The sequence below is a fragment of the Schistocerca piceifrons genome, unplaced genomic scaffold (genome assembly GCF_021461385.2).
Source record: "Schistocerca piceifrons isolate TAMUIC-IGC-003096 unplaced genomic scaffold, iqSchPice1.1 HiC_scaffold_2357, whole genome shotgun sequence".
Taxonomy (NCBI): Eukaryota; Metazoa; Arthropoda; class Insecta; order Orthoptera; family Acrididae; genus Schistocerca; species Schistocerca piceifrons.
The window spans coordinates 2,788,397-2,801,981 of NW_025728291.1; positions in this window are offsets into that span (position 1 = coordinate 2,788,397).

Below are 13,585 nucleotides of genomic sequence, written 5' to 3' on the forward strand. Positions count from 1 at the left end.
TATTCTCCCATGGAGACGATCGTAGAGATGCTGGATGTAGACCTGTGGAACGGCTTGCCATGCCATTTCCACCCGGCGCCTCAGTTGGACCAGCGTTCGTGCTGGACGTGCAGACCGCGTGAGACGACGCTTCATCCAGTCCCAAACATGCTCAATGGTGGACAGATCCGGAGATCTTGCTGGCCAGGGTAGTTGACTTACACCTTCTAGAGCACGTTGGGTGGCACGGGATACATGCGGACGTGCATTGTCGTGTTGGAACAGCAAGTTCCTTTGCCGGTCTAGGAATGGTAGAACGATGGGTTCGATGACGGTTTGGATGTACCGTGCACTATTCAGTGTCCCCTCGACGATCACCAGTGGTGTACGGCCAGTGTAGGAGATCGCTCCCCACACCATGATGCCGGGTGTTGGCCCTGTGTGCCTCGGTCGTATGTAGTCCTGATTGTGGCGCTCACCTGCACGGCGCCAAACACGCATACGACCATCATTGGCACCAAGGCAGAAGCGACTCTCATCGCTGAAGACGACACGTCTCCATTCGTCCCTCCATTCACGCCTGTCGCGACACCACTGGAGGCAGGCTGCACGATGTTGGGGCGTGAGCGGAAGACGGCCTAACGGTGTGCGGAACCGTAGCCCAGCTTCATGGAGACGGTTGCGAAAGGTCCTCGCCGATACCCCAGGAGCAACAGTGTCCCTAATTTGCTGGGAAGTGGCGGTGCGGTCCCCTACGGCACTGCGTAGGATCCTACGGTCTTGGCGTGCATCCGTGCGTCGCTGCGGTCCGGTCCCAGGTCGACGGGCACGTGCACCTTCCGCCGACCACTGGCGACAACATCGATGTACTGTGGAGACCTCACGCCCCACGTGTTGAGCAATTCGGCGGTACGTCCACCCGGCCTCCCGCATGCCCACTATACGCCCTCGCTCAAAGTCCGTCAACTGCACATACGGTTCACGTCCACGCTGTCGCGGCATGCTACCAGTGTTAAAGACTGCGGTGGAGCTCCGTATGCCACGGCAAACTGGCTGACACTGACGGCGGCGGTGTACAAATGCTGCGCAGCTATGGCCATTCGACGGCCAACACCGCGGTTCCTGGTGTGTCCGCTGTGCCGTGCGTGTGATCATTGCTTGTACAGCCCTCTCGCAGTGTCCGGAGCAAGTATGGTGGGTCTGACACACCGGTGTCAATGTGTTCTTTTTTCCATTTCCAGGAGTGTATAACGAATGTGTGACCATTGCTAATGAAGAGATATCCTCTAATTTTTGTATTAGCTTTAAATTAAAATCCGTAATATTATTATCTCGGAATAAAACTTGCTTCCATCTGCAAATTTCTGTAACACTTCATAGAGGTTTTCTACCTTTTATCAGAGTACGAGCACTTTGGTTCGTCAATCTATATAACTTACAAGTAATATATTTTGCTTATTTTTAAAACAAATGAAACTATTGAGCCTGATATTACTTAAGTAAGATTAGTTTTAATTATCTTGTTTCCAGTGAATCCCTCGCTCGAATTTCATAGTTGCATAGATCCCATGTAAAATAACCCCACACACTTACACTACTGGCCATTAAAATTGCTACACCAAGAAGAAATGCAGATGTTAAACAGGTATTCATTGTACAAATATATTATACTAGAGCTGACATGTGATTACAGTTTCAGGCAGTTTGGGTGCATAGATCCTGAGATATCAGTACCCGGAACAACCACCTCTTGCCGTAGTAACGTTCTTGATACGCCTCGACATTGAGTCAAACAGACCAACGCGAGCAGCAATGTCGCGATACGATAAACCGCAATCGCTATAGGCTACAATCCGACCTTTATCAAAGTCGGAAACGTGATGGTATGCATTTCTCCTCCTTACACGAGGCATCACAACAACGTTTCACCAGGCAACGCCGGTCAATTGCTGTTTGTGTATGAGATATCGGTTGGAAACTTTCCTCAGGTAAGCACGTTGTAGGTGTCGCCACCGGCGCTAATCTTGCATGAATGCTCTGAAAAGCTAATCATTTGCATATCACAGCATCTTCTTCCTGTCGGTTTAATTTCGCGTCTGTAGCACGTCATCTTCGTAGTGTAGCAATTTTAATGGCCAGTATGAAGACATGAAGAATAAAGGTGCAGTGTGTTCATAAAATGAGTTTTGTTTAAAAATACGTAAGAGTTTTCATTGAAAAAATTTTGGAGGCATTTTTCAGCATACCCTCGTCTCAGTTAATGCTAGGTGACTTTGAGCCCTTATTGTGGATAACCTTGGTTATCACCTGACTTAATGTTAGTAATACTACCATATTTCGTTGCACAGTATAAATATAGATGTTAAAAATGTTACAAAATGTAATTAAATTGCTTGTAGTGTCTGAGTTTGTGGAATACAGACGAGAGCTCCCCGCACTCTTTACAGTCATATGGTGATATCAGTGCGCCTGTTTCGTTTGCACGTCGTAGTTCATATTTTTCCGTATACAAGTTATTTTGTATCTCTTGATTATTACAATTTGCTACTGTGGCGTATCGCGTTAGCGTCGGTGTGGGATTTGCTACTCATTTAATCGTCGAAGTTCGACACCAGACGCACCTTCACATTCTAGTGGCTACAGGGCTACTAGACTGGGTGATTCCCCAACCCGACCGAGTGGCGCTTTCTCACCCATTAAATCTTCCAGGGCCCTGCTACACCTTTCTCAATCTCTTGTGGATGTTTCCCAATGTCTCGTTTTCACAACACAGGAATTCTATGACAGCACGTTGCTTCGGACGAACGTCAAGTGTAGTAGCCATCTTAAAGACACGCTGTGACGGCGCCACTCACGGGAACGGGTTGAACTAAGTTTGAAAAGAACCGGGAAGGATGTATCTACACACTGTAAAACTTTCACACATGCAGAATGAAAACTGTATTTTTACAAAAATAGTATGCATTTCTTTTGGAGTGACTCTTGTAGTAAGAAATTGTGAAATTACTACAACCATTAGTTATTGGCTAGGACTGTAAATGCGACACGATATTCCGTACATCTCGGAACTGTACTGAACCTCACCAGGAGTCGGGAACACGAACTCAATGTTGCAAGTATTGGACATCATCATTGAAAGGTAGTTAGAGCTATGTCCGCCGTAGATTGAGCTCGACCATACTACTAAGGTTCACGGAACTGGGATGCTTTATGGTTACTTGACAGAGAACACGTAATGTACGAAGGCAAATAATCGTTCTCCCACCGCTCCATTTTCGAGTGGAATAGGAAAGGTTTGTGACTAGCAGTAATAAACTCCTCATGTATTGTATTAAGGCTTCAGACTACACATACTTGTTTTCCTAACGTTCATACCTTAGCAGAAGTTGTGTGAACGTCTTTTGATTGGAATAATACGATGATTTCACATGTTATTCTTGAAGCAGCCCTCATATAAACAGAAAGCTCTCTAGTATGTTTAAACGATTTGTCATATAAATTGTGTTTTACATTGTGCATAGGGCACACCATCTCGAGCGGATTTCTTATGATATCGTCTTCCGGTGTTTATCATGTGGACCTGTGACCCATTGAACTCAATATCATCATAAGGAAGATCAGCCTCGTGAGGAGATGTGTTGTATTGTCTTGGTTGGACGCGCTGACATGGGCACGTACTTTTGTGATTTCGGTCATCACTCGATATTACTAAGATCGAAGTCAAAAAACTCCATGTGTGTAGCATACAATACCTGGCATCAGAAGATTATACGACAGACAGATCCTTAAGACCGAAGCTGTATTACTCCACACAAATAGATTAATGAACGTAATGAAATCTTATGGCCCTAATTGTCGACCCTATAGCGGTGGAGAGCATTGCCCAAATAAAAACATTTCAGGTGTTAACAAAAACAAGGCATGTACAAGCACATTAATGTAATGAAACATAGCACAAATACGGAAATGCATGTGACTAACTGACAATAAACAAAGTTAAAAATACAAATATGTACCATGAGCTTCAATCAAAGTGGATCTTTTGGTTGACAAATTCATTTTAAAAGACTGATAGTGGCACCTATAACTGCAACTCATGTTCTGGAGTAACTCAATATATTCCTGTTGATCCTAGTCTCGCTTCCCAGGCCCTTGGAAAGTTAATGAACTATGCTTGAGGCTAGCTGATAGTTCTGTGGCATCTTCAATTTTGGAAAGTTGCTGAAGTGACTGTTCTTAGCATGGGCAATGCACCGGCCTCCTGCTGATACAAGTACTGTCTTCCACACCACAGCACTCTGCTTGGCCGACCAGAGTGGAATCATGCCATAAAACCGAAAATTAGTTGTGGTCTGACCGGGAGCGACCTTCGACCCAGTTTTCACCACGACAAACCTTATCTTTCTACCTGCGGCATAGCCTGACTCTGTTTCCGCGATTGTCTGTGTCCCACCTGCATTCCAAAGCCTGATTTTTTTCTGACAGACCCTGTACCTGTCCTGAGACTGACCTGTGTGATTCCCAAGCTCTCTCAGAAAATCAAAGAACAAATCCAGCACCAGGGTAAATGTGAGAACGCTGATTAAGACAAGAAGGCACCAAGAAGTCAGCACATACAGTCGCTGCTGTCACATTTAGCCTTGAAAGATATTGTTGTCAGATCCTCCCCCTCATTATCCTCTAGCTGAAATAATTGTCATACTGAATCAAAAGACAAACCAAACGGCTTGCCCTTTTCATATCACCTCACTTGTATCTAAATGTTGCACTGGTGGTGGTCCTCTCAAGCCTGATAGTCAGACAGCAATAATCAAAATTTACAAACAACTATGAGCTGTATTTGGCGGAAACTTATCTATATGACAGATAGAGTCGATGGCTGTCAATAGGAAACAACGAAAGGTAACTATGCCAAACACAACATAAAAATAAGGTTCAAGCAGCTGAAGCAAAACATGTACAACTACGAGGAAACCACCATGAAACATTACCATTTAATGCTAGCTAGTGTGGATGCTGAAAACAAATCCATGTCTATCAATGAATGTACACGAAATAAACCAGGATTCCATTACCAGTTGGTCAATAATCATTCACCCCTTTACCAAGGTCAGAGTTGCAAAACTAATTATAATAATTGTTTTTGTTACTCTGGCCTCCACAGAATTGTGGTTCCTTGTCCATTCGCTAAGTCGCAGGATAAAATTTTCAGTGAGTGAAGGCCCACTCATACGAGCCACCTACCTAGTATATCTATACAATTATTTATAACAAAGAGTATACAAAAAACATACGTAATGCACAAAACATATAGGTTCTTATCTTGATAGGATTCTTCCTTTGAATAAATTATTCAAAATGACGCTGTTATCTCCACACAACTATGTTGTCAAGAAAAAAAAAATTCTTCCCTTGAATAATGCAGAGGTATCCCAAAGATATATTCATCAACAAGTTCGACAACAGATACGTATGATAATTTAGCAAGACTTGCACACAACTATATAAGAAGCAGGGAAAGTAACATTAAAGATAGAGACAAAACATACACACACGCTTTACCAAGGTTAAAGAGCGTATCGATAAAAAATTAGAAGAAACAACAAATCTCTTACGAGATCAGAATCACGAAATAATACGAAATGAAATTCAGAAAGCTGGAGTTGGCTCTTTTGTTACTAATGCGATATCGGTACAGAATCGTAAGAGGTACAGTCACTTCTCGCTTTCAAGAACCAACAAGAAAGTACCAATCGACAGCAACTGAAAAGAAACGAAGAGGTAGATAAAAAGTATGGCTATCTGCAAAGGAATGTCATTAATACATTAGTCGAGGAATCAGACTCTAGTGAAACGCACATGCGTGTGCCATTGAGCAGATGCTATGCTCGCGGTGGGAGCAGGTGCAGTTGTGGACACATAAGTAGTGAGAACTGTCACAGCGAATCCACACAGGGAGGAATAAGAAGAACACTGGAAACGACATTCAGGGCGTGCATAAATGGGTTGGAGCCATTTGATTTTAAGTTTCAAAATTAGAAAGACAGTGGAATCACGCTGCATCCCAACACTTGGATTTTGCAATTTGATCTTTTCTTGTCACCATCATAGCTACTGGTTCGTAAATTGGAGCTCCTGTGCCGACACCTCGGAGGAACTGTAGCAGAAACAGTGAGAGGAATAGCTGCCGCTTGCACCTCTTACATGGAGTTTAGCCACATTTGCCATATGCTCCATTTTCCCACCTTCAACTCTACTGGATTTTTTTTAAAATCATCCTACGACTTTCCTTTACTGTTTTCCTGCATTCTTCTTTCGCTTCCATCACTACTTCCCGAGCATTGTGTGCTTCATTCTTTGCATACTGATCCATTTTATAAGTCTTTTCCCCAGTTTCAGAATTCTCCTCATCTCTCCCTTTATTTTCTTAACTTCCATATCCTTGGCTCCTTTCTTCACATTTTTAAATTTCTTTTCTTGTGTCGATCAGTCTTCTGACTGCTTAGATGTGTCCCAACTACGAATTTCTCTGCTGTACCAGCCTCTTCGTCTCTGAGTAGCATTTGGAACCTACAGCTACGATTTTTTGCTGGAAGTATTCCAATCTCTGTCCTCCACTACAGATTTCAACCTCTACAGCTCCCTCTAGTACCATGGAAGTTATTCCCTGATGTCCTAACAGGTGTCGTATCATCATGTACCTTCTTCTTGTTAGTGTTTCTTATGTAGTCCTTTCCGTACCAATTCTGCGAAGTACCTCCTCATTTCTTACCTTATCAGTCCGCCCAGTTTTTAACGTTAGTTTGTAGCATGATAACTCCAATGCTTCGATTCTCTTTTGCTTTTAGACCGCTCTAGTTCAAGTTGCATCTTACTACTTGTCATCATTAAGAATTACATATTTACTACAGTGTTAAACCCAACCAACTGAACATCATCAAACTAATTCTGCCCTCATCATAACAAATCACTTAAACATAACACATAATCCATTCAAAACTGTCCAACACCGAATCAACAAAGCCAATCATTTATCAGATGTAGAACAGAATCCACGAAAACAGAGATATGAAATTGAAAATAATATATATATATATATATATATATATATATATATATATTATTTATTCACACCAGTGAATGTACTGTAAGCTATCGCAATTATGAGTACTTAACATGGCCAAGTCATTTACAACAAACATATAAGGACTGATTGTGTCACAGAACATCCAACCGAGCGAGGTGGCGCAGTGGTTAGACACTGGACTCGCATTCCGGAGGACGACGGTTCAATCCCGCGTCCGGCCATCCTGATTTAGGTTATCCGTGATTTCCCTAAATCGCTCCAGGAAAATGCCGGGATGGTTCCTTTCAAAGAGCACGGCCGACTTCCTTCCCCGTCTTTCGCTAATCCGATGAGACCGATGACCTCGCTGTCTGGTCTCCTTCCCCAAAAACAACCCAACCCTGAATATCCTATGCTGATAAGATACTGGCAGGGTCTGCCAATTTAGGCAAAATGCTGTGTGTGTAGAATGTAACAACTTGAATTAAAAAATAAATTTTTAGGTGGACACACCCGTAAGACACAATCAAAATTTCTGTATGTAATGGATTAATTATGTTAAGGCCCTAGCTGTTGATCCTAAAGGACAGAATTGTCTAATATCAAAAATTAAAGTATTTAACGAGTAACAAAAAAGATTTGAATGAGCACTTTGCTTTGTTCAAACAAACATCAAATACGGAAATGCATCTGATCATCCTGATGATAAATGGAAACCCCAGGTTGGAATACAACAAAATAAGGAAAAAATAGATTGCAGCAATCTGGAGGGGATGGGGAAGGGGAAAGAATAGCTGTGTACAGGTATGGGGGGGGGAAGAGCACTCTTTAGCGAAGAGTGTGGGTACTAGAATGCAATCAGGAGCAGCGTTGGGAGGGAGTGGAGCAGGGAGGCAGAGGGAGTGGAGGAGCAGAGTGGAAAAGGAGAGGAGTACGTAAATATAGGTGGGTGCATTGGCAGAAGACGGCACACAAAGAGAGTGGGAGACGAGAATAAGGAGGAGGCGATAGGACAGAGGGGGTGGAAACTATTGGGTGGGGGTATGGAGACAGTATGTTACTGTAAGTTAAGGCTGGAATCATTTTGGGAGCGGAGACGTAACAATAACTTTCATTTGTGCACTTCAGAAAAGCTGGTAGTGGAGAAGAGGATCTATATGGTTTGGGTAATGAAGCAGCCATTCAAATCAAGCGCATTGTGATCAGCTTGTGACGCAGGGTAGTCTACTTAGCTCTTGGACGTAATTTGGTGGTGGCCTCTCATTCTGGTACACAGCTGGTTGGTATTCATACTAGTATGAAAAGCTGTGTAATAATTGCAGTAGAGCTGGTATATGACACAGCTTGTTTCACACATGGCCTGGCCTGTGAATGAGTAAGATAAGTCTGTGACGAGACTGGAGCAGGATGTGCTGGGTGGGTGGACTGAGCAGGTCTTGCATCTCAGTCTTCCACAGGGATATGCCACTTGTGACTAGGGATTGGAATTAGGGGTAGTGTAGGGAAGGAATGGATGTTGTGGAGGTTGAGTGGGCGACATAACACTAGGATGAGTGGGAAGGATCTCAGGTGGCCGGCTGGAGTGGCTGTGCAGTTCTAGGCGCTGCAGTCTGGAATCGAGCAACCGCTACAGTCGCAGGTTCAAATCCAGCCTTGGGCATGGATGTGTGTGATGTCCTTAGGTTAATTAGGTTTAATTAGTTCTAATTTCTAGGCGACTGATGACCTCAGAAGTTAAGTCGCATAGTGCTCAGAGCCATTTGAACCATTTTTGATCTCAGGTAGGATGCTCCTCACATCAGTGCATGATGATAGATAATGAAAGCCCTGACAAAGGTTCCATTCTGGGATAGTACTTGATGACGAAGGGGGTACTCCTTTGTGGCTGTTTCTTGAGGATGGTGGAAGGATTGGAGATGTGAGGGGAAATCGCAAGGGGGATCTGTTTGTGTACTAGATCTGGGGGCTAGAGCCTGTCAGTGGAGGCCTTCATGAGACTCTCAGCACACTGGGTGAGGAAGTTCTTGTCACTGCAGATAAGCTGTCCCTGGTGAACAGGCTGTACAAAAGGGGTTTTCTGATGTGGAAGGGATGACAGGGATACAGGTATTATTGGTGGTTGTTGGGTTCAATGTGGACAGAGGTGTGGAAGAAGCCATTGGAGAGGAGGAGATCAACGTCCAGGGGGTGGCACACCAGGTTGAGCAGGACCCATTGAAGTGGGTGAAGATATCATGAATGAAACCTGAGTGAGACTAGGGGTTTGTCGTTTTTTTTAACTAGGAGGGTCTCGCCTAGACGGTCCATAAACAGGTTGTCGTAGTAGAGTGCCATCCAGGTTCCCATGGCTGTGTTCCACAATTGTTTATATATCTTCCCTTCAAAACAAAAGTTGTTGCGAGTTAGTTAAAGTAAGTAAGATGAATAAGGAATGAAGTAGTAGGTCTGGAGTCTGAAGAACGTTGGAAAAGGTAGTGTGCAAGAGCATTGACACCATGGTCATGAGATATGATGGTGGATAGGGAGGTGACATTAACAGCAACAAGCAGGCTCCAGAAAGTAAAGCGGTGCTGTTGATGGAGAGTTGGCGAAGCAAGTCTTAGGTATCTTGACATTAGAGGCTAGATTGTGGGCAACTGGTTGGTGGTGGTGCTGAATGGTGGCCGAAATTATTTCAGTGGAAGTACAATAACCAGCCATAAGGGGGCATCCAGGACTGTTGGGTTTGTGGATTTTGGGAAGGTGGATGTGCAGGTTGGCATGAGTGTGACGACAGAAATGGATTCAGGGGAGGGATTCTTGGTAGGGCCTAACACTTTAAATAGCGATTGGAGGTTATGTTGGACTTAAGAGATGGGATCATTCTGGCAGAGCTAGACTCACTTCCCAGGTCCTGGGAAAGTTAAAGAACTGTTTCTGAGGCTAGCTGCTAACTTTGTAGCATCTCCATGTTTTCTAGAAAGCTGAAGATTCTTTTCAGCTGAAGGCACTATTTTAACATGACCAGTAAGCCAGTGTGCTTCTCTTTCTCCTATCACATTGTTCCCTGGTCATCCAGCAGAGTGAAAACATTCCATAAACACAAACAATACCTGTCGTCCCCCTGGGAGTTGCCTGGCAGCGCAATTTTAGCACTGAAAAGGCTTCTCCCTCTAGCTGTGATATGGTCCGGCTCTGTCTGCACGAGTACCTGTGAGTCAACTGCAAACCAAGACCTGTATTTATCTGCTGGACCCTGGATTGCCTGTCCTGAGTCCACAAGGTGTGCAGTTCCCAAATTATCTCAGAAAAACAAAAAACAGACCCTGTACCAGGTTACATGTGAAAACGCTTATTAAGAAAAGAAATCACCAAGAAGTCAGTACATACAATCACTGCAGTGATACTTACTCTCCAAAGCTACTATTGTTAGAACCTGCCTTCTCATTATGTTCCATTTGAATTAATTATCAATTTGAATGAAAAGAGTCAAGCCAAATACCTTGTCACTTTTTAAAAGTTTGATGACAAGTATCACTGGTTTGCGATCGAATATAGATGGTGCTGCAGTACATCCATTCAGAAGAGTAGCAGTAGATGTGCATTAAGTTAATTATCAGACATATTCTGAAAGTTCACTTCACTTGTAATGAGGACTTTCGGTAGTTGTGCAAGAACACCGTGCTTAACATTAGCTACTTGGCCCTGATGGCCAAATCGTCTAAAGTTCCAAGAATTTTAATTGGTTATTAGCTCTAGTGGCTATCCTTGAGAGAAACGCACAGTGGAATTTTAATTGCCGAATTCCAGAACCTCCATCCATGATTTGGACTTTTAATAAACGAATTAAGTAATTTTCTCTCGCAGGGTACAGGAGGTTCAAAATTACAGGCTGAGGGAAAACGTACTTGCTTGCACGTTGAAGCAAAGGTTAACAAACTGAATGGATGCGTAATGAACCATTTATTTAATAATTGTTGTGTATTTGTGAAACTACATTTGCATGGAACACACATAAAACACAAACACTATGGTTCCATATGAGCAAACGATAACGTACTAATGATCATCGTAAGCAAATTATGACTGTTTGGATTAAGGTAACTTTACGTGGAAGCACAACTACTCACACAAAGATATGAAAGCAAGGTACATCACTTTCCATAACCAAATGACTCATGATGGCAGTTCGTGACTCAGAGTATCATCACAATGAACTGGACACATGATAAATTAATTGCATCATAACAGGTTAAACAACGAATTCAGTTCCATCTGAATTTAAGTGAAATGACACTGAAATCGTCACTCGTGATAATTCTGCACTGCTCCTTTCTTTTGCGTCATCAGTCCTCTGATTGGTTCGATGTGGCCTGCCACGAATTTCTTTCCTATACCAGCCTCTTCATCTCAGTGTATTACTTGCAGCCTACGTCCTCAACTATTTTCTGAATGTATACCAATCTAGGTTTTCCTCTCCAGACGGCTGCATCCCTGTCTTACACCCTTTTTAATCGGTGCACTTTGTTCTTGGCCTTCCACTCTTAACGTCCTCTCTTTGCTCTTGTACATACTGTATGTCACGGATCTTTTCCTATAGCATACCGCTATTTTTGGAACATCAACCATTTGGCATTGTCGAACACTTTTTCCAGGTCAACAAATCCTATGAACATGCCTTGATGTTTCTTTAGTCTTGCTTTCATTAACAACCGCAACATCAGCATCACTCATCTTTTCCTATAGCATACCGCTATTTTTGGAACATGAACCTTTTGGCATTGTCGAACACTTTTTCCAGGTCGACAAATCCTATGAACATGCCTTGATTTATCTTTAGTCTTGCTTTCATTAACAACCGCAACGACAGTATTGGTTTTGTGGTGCCTTTGCCCTTGCTAAAGCCAAACTCATCGTCATCTAATAGGTCCCCAATTTTCTCTTTCATTAATCTGGATAGATGAGATGTTTAGCTCTTTGTGAGCTATCGTTTCTGCCTTATTCGATCTTAAGTTTCCAAAGCTCTTTTAAACTCTGATTCTTATATTGGAAGACCTATTTCTATATCTTCTTCATCTATAACGTCATCAGACGAGTCTTCTCCGTCTTAGAGGCCTTTATTGTACTCTTTCCATTTGTCCGTTCTCTCTTGTGCATTTATCAGTGAGATTCCCATTGCACTCATAACGTTCCCATCCATGCTTTTAATTTCACTGGAGGTTGTTTTAAATTTTCTCTATGCTGGAACAGTCCCTCAGATAGTCATTTCTTTTTCGATTTCTTCACATTTTTCATGCAGCCATTTCACCTTAGCTTCCCTGTACTACCTATTTATTTCATTCCTAAGTGACTTTTATTTCTGTATTTCTGAATTTCCATAAATATTTTTGTACTTCCTCCTCTCATCAATCAGGTGAAGTATTTCTTCTGCTACCCACGGTTTCTTTGCTGTTACCTTCCTCGTTCTTATGTTTTCTTTCACATCTTCTGGTATTGCCCGTTTTTGTGATATCCGTTCCTCATCAACTGAACTACACACTGAGCTCCTCTTAACGACTGAATTTACTCATTTTAAAGAAACCTGACGCTAAATCGAACTTTGAACCAAAATAGCTACTTACTTGATCATATGCTGTATCTCGACTCATTCATGGCAGAGACAGCTCCCTCCGAACTTAAATTGCCTTTTCTCTGTGTACAGCGCGTTACAAAACTTCATGGTGGATTACTGACCAATCACCAAGGTGTTTATTATAGAAAGAGCAGGCATTTCTTCAAGTCAGAAGATATAAGAGGAAGTAAAATTTTCTATTCCATTCAACGAATGAAATTTCGAAGAAAGTGTCCCAATGCATGGGTGGCCACACTCCTAGAGAAGCACTGTCCTGTGGGGAAGCAGACTGACGTGACAACCTGTCGATGCTGGAGCTACTATTCAAATAACTCAAGAGATTACACCTGAATTCGCCTTGTTGCGTGCATTTGTTATTATACCCATATTCATTGAAAATTAGCTATCGTCCATATTTGGGACAGGTGGTCATCGGCACATGTTGTGCTATGAATGGGAGTTAACACGAGAATAAATACACACCGATCTACGTTCTCGGTGTATTCTTCCTTCCTGGGATGACAAATACGTGTATGAAAAATATGACCAAATCCGACAGCGAAAATATTCTCTGTCAGAATTGGAAAAGCAAATAACAAAATACATGGGTGACAGATTTATTGTTGCCTTCCAATACACTGCGTGGTTCCAGGGGATTTCCAGATCATTTCTGATGAATGCAGGTGTGATTCCTTCAACTACACCCTTGTGTTGCAATACTTTTGCTGGCCAAGTCAGTGAATTTTACCAGATATGATGGATAACATTCTTTTAGATATTTCATGCAACATCTCACATTCAGGCATTCCCTGCAATTCATCTGTGCATAACTACAACGCCCTACACTATCAGTGCAGCAGGTATCATAGTTTACCACACGACTGTATGTATTACACTACCACCACAGTGAATGATATACACCCACAAACTGAAGTAGCATAATTCAAACC